General features: G+C 35.2%; 1 long non-coding RNA gene across 1 annotated transcript in view; it reads left to right on the top strand.

The window, feature by feature from the left end:
• Nucleotides 1-12,386, top strand: part of LOC118723211 — a 159,267-nt gene that overhangs the window by 43,527 nt on the left and 103,354 nt on the right. The window contains exon 2 of the long non-coding RNA XR_004989193.2: nt 4,735-4,779. This is a non-coding gene — a long non-coding RNA (uncharacterized LOC118723211). The remainder of the gene's footprint in view (nt 1-4,734; nt 4,780-12,386) is intronic.

Raw genomic sequence — 12,386 nt, 5'->3', positions numbered from 1 at the left:
CTTGCACTTTGGGGCCATTGGTAATTAAGAATTACTTGAACACAGTACTGTAATGCCACAATAGTAGATCTGGTAACCAAGACAACTACTAAGTGATAATGGGTGGATAGTATATACCTGGTACAGTGTGGACACACTGGACAAAGGGGATGATTCATGTTGTGGGTGGAATGAAGAGGAAGGGTCTGAGATTTCATCACACAACTCAAAACAGCATGCAATTTAAATGTTATGAATTCTCTATTTCTGTAGAGAATTCCCTTTTAATATTTTTGGGTCATAGTTGACTACAGAAAGTAAAAGCAGGAATAAATGTGGTGGGGTGGATTACTGTATTCTCAATCATAATATGTTGAGGCTAGGAATTCATGCAGTGGGCCCCTAGAAACTATTGTATAAAAGCTTTGGGTCCTAAATACATTTTTGAAAAGAATCTGTGTGTCATTAACTAAACCACAACTTCCTGTCATAATTATTAAAGATACCAAGACCAAGGGACTATCAATGATTCTTACTCTGCACTGTGGTTCAAAGTATAGAATTGGGTTCTTTAAATTGTAGAATATAGAAGAGAAAATTGACTGTGTCTAAGGCTAGGGAGAAATAATACATTTATTTATTATGAACAAAAACCTCTACTAATAATATCAAAAAATTTAATAATTTAAATTAAGCTTTATTTTTAATTTTTTTTATTCCTTTTGTTGTTCAAATAGAAGAATATAGATTTTCAAGTACAAATATACTACTAGTAGACATTATTCACTTGAATCCTAAAGAGGATTCAGAAGTAAACCTCAAAGCTAAAAAATGTGAAGATTTTAATGGCCACTATCTCTAAATTGCAATACTAAGTTTAGTGGAAAATCAAAAGAAAGCATATACTGTGATAATAAAATTAGGCTTTACTCATAAATATTGTTATACATGTTATTCATTTATATATCCATAAAATAAGAGGACTTATCTAGATAATCAAAAAGTGTTTAACCCAATTGGCTTACATATAATACTATACTTTTAAATGCTATTTTAGTAAATACGTGAAGTATAATGCTCTATTTGTGCATTATAAAAAGCATGCTTATTTTTGTGTTAGAGTTGTATAGTGTAGACATCATAAAGTTAGTTGTTCTTGTGTAGAAATGCTATGGTCTAATTTTCCTCCTACTCAAACGTGTTGAGCAATTTTCTTTCTTTGTAGAATATACATTTGTTGTAACCTCTTATTTTGATCAAAGAATTAAAACCTTCAGGAATGAAAGCTTGAAAAAATTATATATATATATATATATATATATATATATATATATGTATATTATATAGCATTTTAAATTCCATGGATTGTTCAATATCCTTTTTTGTAAGAGAGGAAACATTTTAAGTGTTTTGTTAGCATCCTAATAAGCAATAATAGTCTCCTGGATGGAGGAGAAGGAGAGCAGAGAACAAGGAGAGTTTCTAGTTTGTTTTGTATTAAATATAGTAACTTGACTTTTGCTTCTTAGTCATTCTCCACTGTCTACAAAGTCTTGCCTTCCACATCATGGTAGCCTTCCCTTCCATTGGCAGTCATCTGTACCATGTATCACTCTGACACTTGTAGAAGTGTGTGTTTTTTTGTTTGTTTGTTTGTTTTTGCCATAACTCTGATTTTGGAGAAAAATTAAATGTCAAAACTCTAGTCTCCAGTAAAGGATATTTGAGAATAAAATGCACAATGGATTAGAAGTATGTATTTAAGTGTTTAACCATATTTGCTTGTTTACAACATAATTGTGTCCACCCAAAATGGTGTGGATATGTGTGTGTATTTATATTTCTATGTCTTCAAATAAGAGTGCTGAACTATAATCATATGGCTTTTCATAGAAAAATGTAAATCTACAGATAACTGAAATTTTAACAAGCATATTTCTTTGTAATTAATTCTGTGACTTCCTTTCTCTCTTTTTTATATTTTTATTAATTTCAGAGAGGAAAGGAGAGGGAAAGAGAGATAGAAGTATTACTGACCTGACGAGAGATAATCACTGATCAGCTGCCTCCTGCACACCTCCCACTGGGGAATCAAGCCTGCCACCCAGGCATTTGCTATTAACTGGAATCAAACCCAGGACCCTTTAGTCTGCAGGCCGGTGCTCTATCCACTGAGCCAAATCAGCTAGGGCATGACTTCATTTCTCTTAAGTAGAATTGGTTTAGTATGTTGCTTAAACTTTGGCACACAGAAAATTGTCTCAGCATTCTTTCTTCATGATTTAAGCAGAGTTGAAAACTTGGAGTAATAAAACCCAACAAATACAGCTTATTACTAAATAATGCTTTATCTTCTTAAAGATACTAAGCTACTTTAGCTAGACACACTCTAAACTCTCACATTATTAAAATTTCACTGGACTGTTCAATATCCTTTTTTTTGTGAGAGAGGAAACATTTTAAGTGTTTCGGTAGCACCCTCATAAGCAATAATAGTCTCCTATTTGGAAACACTTTTTGGGTTGTTTATATATATATATATAACGTTTATAAAACTCCTTCTTTGATGCTCTGCAAAGGAAACATGAATTATTCTTTGACTTTGTCCAGGGAGGGGTCCGGCACCTCATTAATACTGTTAGCTTCCCCTGTGACAACACAAGCTGTTTCTGAGATTACAGAGGCAGGAAACATTCCACAGCTATTATATTGCTGCCTGCCCTGCTCCCAGTCTCTTAAAATTCTAGGCCTTGATAAGTGCAGAGTTAGGTTCCTTGCTTACATAATGTTGATTCTGTTATTGCACTTTCTGAAAACAAGAGGTTACTGTTAACTGCAAAACAAACTGGGCCAGGGGTTATTGTCTGTCTTTTGAAAGCATTTACAAGAAATATTGAATAGCTTAATAAACCATTTTTTGTCTATACCAAAAATTACATTTTATTCATTAAGAATCACAAATGATCGCATTTTTTGTTTTTTTTATTTTGTTTTGTTTTGTTTCTTTCTTTTTCTTTTCTTTCTTTCTTCTTTTTTTTTTTTTTTTAAGAAGTCTAAACAGATCGCAAAATAATACAGATCCATTTAAAAAGTTGGGGGCAGGGGCGTTTGTTAAGGAACAATGGCAGATTTTCTTTGAAGGCTATCCAGGAAACAGATTTGATGTGAAGTACTATTGGATGGCTTCTCTCATATCCAGCTAGTAACGTTATTGACTGGTTTGTAAGCTTTGCAGCCCATGCGCTTTTTCCCTTTATGTTATTTTTCTGCTTTCTGCCATTGATTTGTAAACAGTTTAAGATTAGAATCCTGCCATCTAATTCTTTGGTATCTCCCTCCACCAAGAAAAGGACTTTTGAATGAGGTGGATGCAGAAATGTTGACGACATAGGTTATGTATTCAGGCAGGAGTATGGACCTTCATTAAGAAGACGAAACTTATCAAAAGGAGAGAAAATACAATCCAGTCCCTTTATTTCTTTTCAGTCATGAAAGTTACAAAGATTTAAGTAACTTAATGCTGTGGCATGAGTATGAGGCTGGGAGATGGAAATTCTACCCTCAGTTCCAGGAGCTAGCTATGCGACCTTGCTTTGCTTTGAAAAGTCAAATCTCAGAGGGAAAGCAGGGGAGGGTGGAAAGGGGAGGTAAGAGATCAACCAAAGGACTTGTATGCATGCATATAAGCATGTGCTGGGGGTGGGAGTGGCCAGGGAGAGGTCAATGAAGGGGAAAAGGAGACATATGTAATATTTTAAAGAATTTAAATTTAAAAAAAAAAAAGAAAAGTAAGGGTGTTAGGCCCATTGATTTTTAATTTACCTTCTAGTTCTGAGACTAATTCTTTTTGAAAAATATATATTTTATTGATTTTTTACAGAGAGGAAGGGAGAGGATAGAGAGTTAGAAACGTCGATGAGAGAGAAACATCGACCAGCTGCCTCTTGCAAACCCCCTACTGGGGATGTGCTCACAACCAATGTACATGCCCTTGACCGGGGACCTTTCAGTCCACAGACCGACGCTCTATCCTCTGAGCCAAACCGGATCGGCCTGAGACTAATTCTGTTCTAAAGAAGGGCATTAGAATTTTCTTACAGTAATTGCCTATGCCACGTAATATTTCTCTTAAATCTCTGTAACTTAGGACAAGATCTCACTGGCAACATAGACTGAAATCTTAGTACCTATATATTTTAATTCCACACAAAGGAGTAATTAAATCTACAATAGATATTTGGTTGGGTTCACAATTTTTGTTGCCTAGTATGGTTTTGCTTCATTTTTGCAACATGATATGATTTTACTTTTTCTTTTCACTGTTATTACCGTGTTTCCCCAAAAATAAGACATCCTCTGAAAATAAGATCTAGCGCATGGAAAGATAAGACATTCCCTGAAAATAAGACCTAGTACAACTTTGGGATAAAAAATTAATATAAGAAACTGTCTTATTTTCCGGGGAAACAGGGTAGCTGTCAGTAATAAAATTACCAAATTGGCTTATAGTTATAAACAATAGTCTTAATTACGATACCCATGTAGCAAAAAAAGCTCAATCCATATATGATGTTCATGTGCCCTATGTCACCTTCGGTGTTGCCGGAATCATGCAGATTTCTGGGCGAAATAGCCAAGAACTTGCCACAGTAAACAGACCTCCCCTGCCCCTCCCCCCCAAACAAACAGACTGCTAACACTCACTGTTGATTATAATGTGAAAACAATGTCATCCAGTTTCTATTTCTTTTGCAGGGTATCCTTGAAGATTAATCAGAAAACACCCATGTGCCTGTAAAGGTAGGAAAAAAAAAAAAAAACATTTCCTGATTTTAAACTATGTTGTGTTTGTTTTATACAAGTTTCAATAATTTACTCCTCCTGTTAGATGCAGATAGAATTGATATTGTTTATTCCGAAAAATTGAAAAGTGTTCTAGATTTACTCACTTGCTCAACTTGAAATCATCCAACATATAGTGCTGAATCTTCAATTTGAACTTTTCCCCGTACTGTTACATGTTATATATTACTAGAGGCCTGGGGCAAGAAATTTGTGCATGGGAGTGGGGGCTGGTCCCTCCCCTGGTCCCTCTTGCAGTCAGGGAGCCCTGGGGGGATGTCTGACTGATGGCCTAAACGCTGTTGCGGAGGTGGGAGAGACTCCCACAATCACTGCTGCACTTGCCAGCTGTGAGCCTGGCTTCTGGCTGAGCAGCATTCTCCCTGTGGAAGCACACTGACCACCAGGGGCAGCTCCTGTGTTGAGCAGGATCGGGATGAAACTGACTCTCCAACATCCTCTAAGCAGTCCCAGATTGCGAGAGGGTGCAGGCCAGGCCGAGGAACCCCACCAGAGCACAATCAGGGGTGGGAGGGGCTCAGGGCATTGACCAGCTAGGGAGGGACCATGAGAGGGTGTGTCTGGCCCATCTTGCTCAGTCCAGATCAGCTGGACCCCAGCAGCAAGCTAACCTACCAGTCAGAGAATGTGCCCCCTGGTGGTCAGTGCACTTCATAGCAAGTAGTTGAGCACCCTTAGCATGTCATTAACATATTATACTTTGGTTGAATGGACCACTAGATGACCGGACCTTTAGCATATTAGGCTTTTATTATATAGGATGGTAGTTTTTATTTTACTGTCAGCAAAATGAATTCTTACTTTTACATTTTTGTACTACCATCTCCATAATTTTAGGGTAGTTTGACATTAGTGTATGTGATTTTTATATATCAGAAAGGAAATTTTATAATATACACATTAATGTATATTAATATATGTAATATATTGTTATAAACTGAGATTCTCTCATCAATCATAATTTTACTTTTTTTTTGCTATTCTTTTTTGTTTGTAATTTCTTGAGGAACAGCCAAAAAAACCATAAGTATAATTAACCATCAGTGATTTAATAATATAAATTTACTTTTAATAAAAGTGTCAGAAAACGTGTCTCTTTTCTTGGCTACAACTTATGTGCAAATAAATTTAGAATTTCCAGTCTAGTAAATACATTCTCTCATAATAGCTAAATTGTAGCTATTTCAGACCAAATTGTTTAATTATGGTGAATCACATGCAAATTGCTCAGATGTAGGTCAGCTTCCCACTCCTACATTCTAGCACCTCTTTTCTAATTCAGGACCAATTGCTCGATGCCTAAAAAAGACAACAGAGTCTATTGAAGACAAGACAAAAACCAAAACTACAATGCCATAAAAACCAACAGTGGGCCAGGAGTCAGATGTTCTCATAAAAAGTCAGGGCAGGTTGCATTTAAACAGGCCTTTGTTGATGATCTCTTATGTTTGCTGTGTGTTTGTACACAATAGTGTGCTCATTGCTCATGAGCTTTGTGGCTGGCAAAGCATGGTACCTCTTAGATAAAAAGTTTGCTCATATGCAAAATATCATTCTTGTTCACTTACTGAACATTCAGTAAAAAAGAAATATATATTGAATTGTGACTCTTCTCATCCGATATGGAAAGAACATATTCTTTTTAGAGATCTGGTTAAGTGACAAAAGAGTAGGTCTCACTAGTGAGAAAGAATACCTTGCCTGTAGCTCTGGGTGAGGCCAACTGAGACTTACCAGCAGTAGGAGCTAAGGAAATCCCTTGTTTTCCTGTTACATTATAGCTCTAATCTATAGTTGCCTTTGGTGATGGAGCATTGTACACCTTTCTGCTGAATGGCTGAGGTTTTATGAAACTATTTCATCTTTAATTGTTGTCTATAATTTCAAATAAAAGATTTTATTTCTGGTTATAAAAACATTGAAAAGTGAAAAAGCAGATTGATGAATGTGTTGCATTTGCTGCCCTTTATCTTTTGGTGATTATTTCTGCTGTTTTTGATATATTGACAGAAAAATGTGAGCCTTACTGGTTAACTATTTTGACTCTAAACCTAGTAAAATTAGAATTTTGCCTTACTATAAACATGTTTTTTTTATTATAATTCTTCACTGGAGTTTGTTCAATAATTTGAGTTTATATTTTTATATAATTTGATTTTTAACATTTTAATAAAATTTATTTTGAACTAAATTATTTATTCTTGAAGAAATATTGTAGAATTATTGAATTAAATTACTGAAGTAAAAAGTGGCAGCAATTTTTCTGATTCTTAGAATGGGGGAAGTAGATGATGACTACTTTGTATTTCTTTCAATATAAATATTTTTGTTTAAATTGTTTAAAATATAAATTAGAGAATTATACTAAATAGAAAGTAATATCTTTCTCAAAGTTAGCTGCTGTTAAATTTGTAGTATTTATTCTTCCAAATTCTTTCATAATATACACAAACATCAGTATCAGTATGTGCACATAATGCTTCCATACCATATGCATGATTCTGTGTTTATAACATTTTAATTATGAACATCCTTCTAAGTCAATGTGTATCATCTATTTCATCTTTTTTAATGGATGCATATTAGGCAACATTTTTTTTATGCCGCATGATTTATTTAATAAGCCCTCTAAACAGTTTTTTTTTTTAAATAGAACTTTAAAATAGAATGAAAGATGGCCTTCCTTAATTACACTTTTGGCAGGCATACAAAAGAATAATTTCCATTTGAACAATGAATCAGGAAATTAAGGAGTGAAGAAAACGTGTTACAGTAAAGAGGCATAAAAATATTTTTAGGTAAGTGCCCATAAATGGTCAGGGGAAACAAAGGCTAATCTTATAGATGATCATGCCACTGTGTTGAAGCTATATAAAAATTAAATTCTACTAATTTCCTCAAAGTTCCCCCAAAATGGCACCTCCTTCCATAAACATTCAGAGATTCTTCTCTTCCTTATTATTCTCACCAGTTGTCTCACATCTCCAGAACACTTAGAGGGAAAATAGATCTCATCATTTTATGTCACATACAAAAAATCATCTGGCATACATCTTTTTGCCCCAAATGGACTGTTAAACCCTAGAGGGTGATGAGTGTATGTTGCTCATCTTTGAGTCTAGCCAATGCCAAATTAATCATCATTCAGTTCAGTTGGGTTGAAGTGTGAGAAAGGGAGAAGTCAGGTGAAAATGTTTCATTTTACTGGAATTGTACAAGATGTCACTATCTGCCTCTATATTTTAAATTATAGAATGAATTCTAATAAATTCTTGTGGTGGATGAGATACATATAATATGAACAGTTGTTTATATAATCATGTTCAAAATCATACTATCAAGTATCTCAGAAAATTACTTATAATTTATGAAAAAATATTTGTATGGTGCTGAACTTATTAATATATTACCTCATGTGGATCTAAGCACTTAGCTTGAAAGCATTATATACATGTAAGAATTATTATTATTATTTTAAATTTTATTTTTATTGATTTCAGAGAGGAAGGGAGAGAGAGAGAAATAGAAACATTAAAGATGAGAGAGAACCATTGATTGGCTGCCTCCTCGTTGTCCCCACAACCAGGGCATGTGCCCTTGACTGGAATCAAACTGGAACCCTTCAGTCTACAGACCATCGCTCTATCCACTGAGCCAAACCAGCTAGGGCAAGACATTATTATTATTATTATCATCATTATTATATTTAAGATAGTAATAAAGTTGGCTCTGTGGATTAAAATATAGATGGTTATTTACAAAATAGAAATAATACATAAAAGAAACAATTCTTTAGGTAAATTCTGTTAAAAGAAAAAGAGCATTGTTTTCAGTACTTCTTAAAATGCTACTTGTTACTCATACCATTAAATGTATCTTTGACATTGTCTCAACCAGCAAAAGTAGTTATAGTGTGAATTATGCTTAAGGGGTTCTGTGACTCCATATGAGTCTGAATTAAATGGTAATGTAAATTTAAAATAGCTGAATGAATGTACAAAATTCAATTTCCTTTACAGAAAAAGTTAAGTTTGTCAATATAAAAGTTTCTTTTGAAACTGAATGTAATAGTGCATCATAGTTTTGTTTATTTGTTTGTTTGTTTGTTTGTTTTTCCCTCTTCTGATTTGCAGAGGCCACTTTCCCCAACTCTGATTTTACATATTTTTTTTCCTGGTTAAGTAGGTAAGAAGGAAAGGATCTTGGTCAGTCTATTCTAAGAAAAGTACTTAAGCTTGTTGATAACCTTTACTTGAGGAGAATGTGAAACTCAGCATCTGAAATGCATACTTTGTCCTCAGAGAAGTCAATGTCTTTGTTCTCAAAAAAACCAATGTCTTCCCATTACTAGTGTTTGGCCCAGGGTTGCTAATTAAGTACCTCCAGGACCCATGGATACAATAAAAGTGAGTATAAGAGACCAATATTGTAAAGTAGGGAGTGGTATAGACTGATTAACATACTGGGGTTACTTCTACTCTTTCCAGTCGAACTTTTTAGCAAATTGTATCTTTAAGTGACCATAAATTCTAAAGTTATAGGAAATTAAATATTGGGGTTTTTATGGGAAATCTCATGGTTTCTAATATTGCCTCAAATATTTTAAATTGGGGGGGAAAAGTCATGTAAAGCCATCAAGACAGGCCTTAGGTATGAAATTTGCAACCCTTGCATAAATACTGTGTAAACACTTGTTCAATTAATGAGCGAATCATGGACCTCTGTAGAAAACAGGGAAATTATAGAGCACTCTAACTTTTGCTCCCTCTTGTGTATTAAAAAAATCTCATATAAAAATTTAAGAAAGACCATACTCATAGCAACAAATATGGAGACCAACCAGATAAACCTTTCAACTATCTCTGGAGTCCACAAAAGGGAAAGCAAGAGTAGAGTAAGTAAGTTAAGAAAGTGTTGTTAAAATGTATTATGATATAGAAAAGAATGATGGTCAAGAAACATAATTTTAGACCCACTTTTATCTGATCTCCAACTGACCTTATGCTACTAATTCATGATCTGCAAATATTTTGTCTTTTATTAATCTTAAAAGAGAGTGGTGGGCCGAAGCCAGTTTGGCTCAGTGGTAGAGTGTCTGTCTGCAGACTGAAGGGTCCCAGGTTCGATTCTAGTCAAGGGCATGTACATTGGTTGAGGGCACATCCCTGGTTGGGGGTGTGCAAGAGGCAGCTGGTCGATGTTTCTCTCTCATCGTTTCTAGCTCTCTATCTCTCTCCCTTCCTCTCTGTAAAAAATCAATAAAACATATTATAAAAAAAAAGAAGAAGAAGAGAGTGGTGAATGAAGATAGTGGATCAAAGGAAAGTCAAACACATGGGAAAAAATAAAAATCAAAAGCACATTTTGTCACGTAATCATTAATGAATAAACATGGATCCAATAACTCTTGGTTTGTTTTCCATTCTGACCTCTTTAAGATGCCTCCTCTTTGAGTTCTTCCCTTCTTTCCTTGTGCACAGACTCATCCTTCCCTCTTCTATTTCAATTCATTATTATGCCACCACACACATCACTGCACTTAATTGTATTCAATTACAGTTTCTCACACATCCCTCTTTCCAAGAATTAAAATCTTAAGATCAGAAACAATATCTTTACAACTTTTTTGAAATAAATCATAAAAATTTGCAAGTATAGCACAGGGAATCATTTGAAAGAAAATTCAACCTCATGCCTCATTACCCTCAACTACTTTTGCATGTCTCCATAGAAACAAGGGCATTTTTCCACATAACCAAAAAATAAAATCATCAAAGTTATGTGCTAAGGTCTGGATTGTGTTCCACCCACCAAATTCATATGCCAAGGCCCTAACCTTCAATGTAATGGTATTTGAAGAAGGGACCTTTGAGAGCTAAGCAGGTTTAGATGATGTCATAATGGGTCCTTATAAAAAGAGGCACCAGAGGGCTCTCTCTCTCTCTCTTTCTCTCTCTCCTCCTCCTCCTCCTCCTCCTCCTCCTCCTCCTCCTCCTCCTCCTCCTCCTCCTCCTCCTCTTCCTCCTCCTCTTCTCTCCCCTCTCTCTCTTTCTCCTTTCTCCTCTCTATCTTTCCTCTCCCCCCCCCCCCCCCCCCATTATATGAAGGCACAAGCAAGAAATAGAGTTCTTACCAAGGAATAATATTGGCTACCACCTTGATCTTAGACTTCATAGCCTCCAAATCAGTGAGGAATAAATTTCTTTTGCTGACAGCACCTAGGCTATGATATTTTATTATGGCAGCTGGAGCTGACTAATATCCCAGATAATTAATATCAATATATTACTACCATCTAATCATTGGGTCCCATTTAAGTTTTATCCGTTGATCAAATAAATTCCAATAACTATATTTTGGAGTGAAAAAATTTGTTTCCAAATGATATGCCTTGTTTGGTAATCACCTTTTATTAGTCTTCACAAATGTAGGAAAGTTCCACAGACTTTCCTTGACTGTCATGTGCCGGGATTCTTGTCCCAGCATTACAAAGGGATCTGCAATCTAGAGAAAGGAGCTGCATGTAGATTCAATAAGGTGTTCAAAGACAAAAGATAATTTTGAAAGGCATTGGGGGTCAGAGGAGCTTCAGCTAAAGTAGCTAAAGTCTACCAAATGACTTAGGATCCCATGCTATTTATTAACACAGTTCGTTCTAAGACAAGGTGGAGACATACACTTCAAAGGGTAAAGTTTATAGAAGCATTGTCAGATTTAGGAATAGCCTACAGCTGTTCAGGTGTTTGGCCAACAGGAGGCAATAACATGCAGATTAAAATGCCATGAACTGTCTGGCAGCAAATGATTATCCTTTTCAGGTTTGGGGGAGATGCTTTTTAGCCATTCCAAATGATTCAGCCCTACTGACATGCTGGAATTGACTTCTGGCAGTCATGACCCTGATTACTTTGAAGATTACATTCCAATTGTTTTTCAGTGACCCTATTTTATGCAAATTTGGATCCTAACACTTAGGACAGTGTCTGGTATATAGATTATGTCCAATAAATGCTAGTTGAGAAATAAATTCATGATTACAAACCTCTGCTGGGAAACTCTGACTCTGAATTACTTGCACAATTCTAATAGCAACTATTTCAAATTTTAAAAAATATATATTTTATTGATTTTTTACAGAGAGGAAGGGAGAGAGATAGAGAGCTAGAAACGTCGATGAGAGAAAATCGACCAGCTGCCTACCGGGGATGTGCCCGCAACCAATGTACATGCCCCTGACTAGAATTGAACCTGGGACCTTTCATTCCGTAGACCAATGCTCTACCACTGAACCAAACTGGTTTCGGTGCAACTATTTCAAAGTTTTAAAAGAAATATGTACAAAATAGGAAACAAAATACTCTAGAGTCTTCCCATGCTGCTACTGATGTACGTTCGTTAATTTATTTAGTGAGTATGCATACACTGGCACCAGTTAACATTAATTTTTTTGAGCTCTGTTTCTCAAAGCCTGGTCTATGGACTGCTTCCATTTTACACACTATTTCTGACTCATGATGATATAAATAACAAAATTGGGAAATAAG

The sequence above is a fragment of the Pipistrellus kuhlii genome, unplaced genomic scaffold (assembly GCF_014108245.1).
Source record: "Pipistrellus kuhlii isolate mPipKuh1 unplaced genomic scaffold, mPipKuh1.p scaffold_m20_p_2, whole genome shotgun sequence".
Classification (NCBI taxonomy): Eukaryota; Metazoa; Chordata; class Mammalia; order Chiroptera; family Vespertilionidae; genus Pipistrellus; species Pipistrellus kuhlii.
The sequence above is the reverse complement of the archived record's forward strand: the minus strand, read 5'-3'. Positions and strand labels throughout refer to the sequence as shown.